The sequence below is a fragment of the Lipotes vexillifer genome, unplaced genomic scaffold, assembly GCF_000442215.2.
Source record: "Lipotes vexillifer unplaced genomic scaffold, Lipotes_vexillifer_v1.1 scaffold611, whole genome shotgun sequence".
Lineage (NCBI taxonomy): Eukaryota > Metazoa > Chordata > Mammalia > Artiodactyla > Lipotidae > Lipotes > Lipotes vexillifer.
Genome location: NW_006785619.1, coordinates 151187 through 153868, shown reverse-complemented (window position 1 = coordinate 153868; position 2682 = coordinate 151187). Strand labels below are relative to the sequence as shown.

At 56.1% G+C, this 2682-nt stretch overlaps 1 protein-coding gene across 1 annotated transcript in view; it reads left to right on the top strand.

The window, feature by feature from the left end:
• The first annotated feature begins 1709 nt into the window (after positions 1 to 1709).
• Positions 1710 to 2682, top strand: part of MINK1 (misshapen like kinase 1) — a 19267-nt gene continuing 18294 nt past the window's right edge. Inside the window, exon 1 of the mRNA XM_007457848.1 lies at positions 1710 to 1769. The gene's annotated coding sequence lies outside the window, so the exon portion shown is untranslated. The remainder of the gene's footprint in view (positions 1770 to 2682) is intronic.

The following is a 2682-nucleotide window of genomic DNA, read 5'->3' as shown; positions in this document are numbered from 1 at the left end:
TCTTTCCCTGTGCACTCACCCTGGACACCGTGTCTCACACTCACAAACGTCCTCCAAATCTTTATCTCCAGACCCTTGTTTCTAGCTGCCTGTTAGACATTTACTTCTGTGCATCCCCTAACATCTCACACTCAACATCCAAACCCAAGGCAGGGCCTGGCCTTCTCCACTCTTCAGTTCTTGTCACCCCTTGTCACTCAGATACCACCTCTTCCAGGGAGCCTGCCTGAGATTTCCCACTCTGAATTTAATTCTGTCCCCTGAAACTGCAAATACTTGCTCAGAGACACACAGCTCCGTTCCCTCTAGAAAGTCACTCTCCAGCACTCTTGCCTCTACTCCAGACTTGAGTGCCGTCGATTGCTCTCATGGCATGTAATCATAAACCGCAACATGTCCATGTTGGAGTGCTTGGCCTGTCTGTAAAATCATAAGGCCCTTGAGGGACCGTCCATGGTTCTCATATACCATTGAGATCCCCATTGTGCCTAATTGAGGACTTGTGACGCAGTCAGTGCACAATAAATATTTAATGGGTAAATGAAAGAAGGTAAAGTCACCTGACAGGTCTCCCCTGATTAGGGCCCAGCCCAGTGCAGGGCCGATGTAGACACTCACTCAGGCAATATTTATCGGTTGGTTAATGATGGGGCAACTTCAAATATCCGGCTTAGGTGCTGGGACTCCCTTCCGTGAGCAGCGGGGGGCCATGCCCGTTCTGGGCAGAGGAGTAAGATCAGGAAAGTGCTGTTTCTGGCAGCAGCAGCATTAGAAGGCAGGATGGCGAGGCGGGCGCTCCGGGAAGGAGGAGTGAAGGGATGGGTCTGGGGTGGCACCTTCAGGAATGGAGAGGAGGAGACAAATGGGCATCTTGAAGGGAGAAAGGACAGGGTGAGTGTGAGGTGGAGAAGGAAGGGAGGGAGAAGATGCTGCAGAGGTGGACTTTGGTCAACATGGTGCTGCTATTAAGAAGCAGAGGGCCCTCCCTGGTGGCACAGTGGTTAAGAATCTGCCTGCCAATGCAAGGGACACGGGTTCGAGCCCTGGTCCGGGAAGATCCCACATGCCGCGGAGCAACTAAGCCCGTGTGCCACAACTACTGAGCCTGCGCTCTAGAGCCCGCGAGCCACAACTACTGAGCCCGGGCGCCTAGAGCCCGTGCTCCACAACAAGAGAAGCTACGACAATGAGAAGCCCGCACACTGCAAGGAAGAGTAGCCCCCGCTCACCGCACGGGGTGAAAGAGAAAGCCCACGCGCAGCAAGGAAGACCCAACGCAGCCAAAACTAAATAAATAAATAAAGAATAAAAACTAAAATGAAATAACTTGTGCCAGGCACCGTCTTAAGCATTTTATGGGCATCGCCTTGTTTGAAGTTGACCCCAGCCCAGAGGTGGGTACTCAGGTATCCCCATGGTGCAGACAAGGCCACAGGCTCTCAGTCTGTCACCGAGTTTGGAAGTAGCAGCACGTCTGAATAGCCAGAGGGGCTCTGACTTCCGTTTTCTCTCCCCTCCTTCTGACTTTTCCCCTAGAACATGAACTCTGGCCCAGTCCAGGAAGAGGGCACCCGGCCGCCAGGCCCCCCTGCAGCCCCACGTAGTCGTGTTCACCCTCGTCTCCTGGTTGAATAGCTCTTCCGTGTTTCTCGCTACATGGCCCTGTTCTGAGGTGCTGGCGCCCCCCCCCCCCCCCCCCCCAGGACCCTGCTGGAATCTTTGAGCTGGTGGAGGTGGTCGGCAATGGAACCTACGGGCAGGTGTACAAGGTGAGGCTCTGTGTGCAGCAGCGGGGCCCACCCCAACCCCATGGGCCTCCTCGGGAGTGGGCCCCAGCCTGGAGATTTGAGGGGGGCAGGGGGCCCTGGCAAAGCGGGGAGGGCGGAAGGCCAGGGAGGGAGGGGGAGGAGAGGGATAAACGTCATGAGGGAGGGAAGCAGCAAGAAGTGGGGTGTTTTGGCTGGCCTCTGCCTGAGTTTAGAACTAGTCCTGGGTGTGGCAGGAACAGTCTGGAGCTGGGTGGGGTATGGGATAGGGACACGGAGCAGGGGCAGGGGTCTGGGGACGTGTGTGTCAGAGGTCAGAGGTGCAGTTTTGGCTTCTCCTGAGACCACACGACTCAGGGTTGGTGAGACCTAGTGGGTGACCTTCTGCAGAGGGGAAACAGCTTTCTTGAGCTCCCCTGAGTGGCCTGCTGCAGGGCTGGAGCCCGAGCTCAGGCCCTCTGCTTCTGAGGCCGCCTCTCCCCCCACAGAAGTGGCATTTCCTTGACCACTGATTGTGGCTTTTAGCCTGGCCAGCCCAGCCCTTTCACGTGGCCCGACCACTGGTCACACTTGACTGGGGGGAGGCAGTTGCAGCAGAGAGATGTTCAAGGCAGGTGCTGCCCCAGAGCACATACCTGGCTGCTTTGTCTCCAGATATGATGCTCGGTCTTTTCACGAGTCTCCTCTGCATCTCAGGGGCCTGCGTTTCCTGGGTCCCTGGGACCACCTGCCTGTCTCTTACCCTTCTTCCCTGTAAGCTTTGGGAAGCAGGCGTCCCCCCATCCCCCCATCTCTTGCCTAGTTGTTGCCATGGAAATAGCAGCTCAGTGTTCTACTGCTTCTCTGGGCTTGGGGTCGTGAAAAACTGCTGAGGATAAAAATAATCCATGGCTGGCAATACCCCCACCCCACTCTT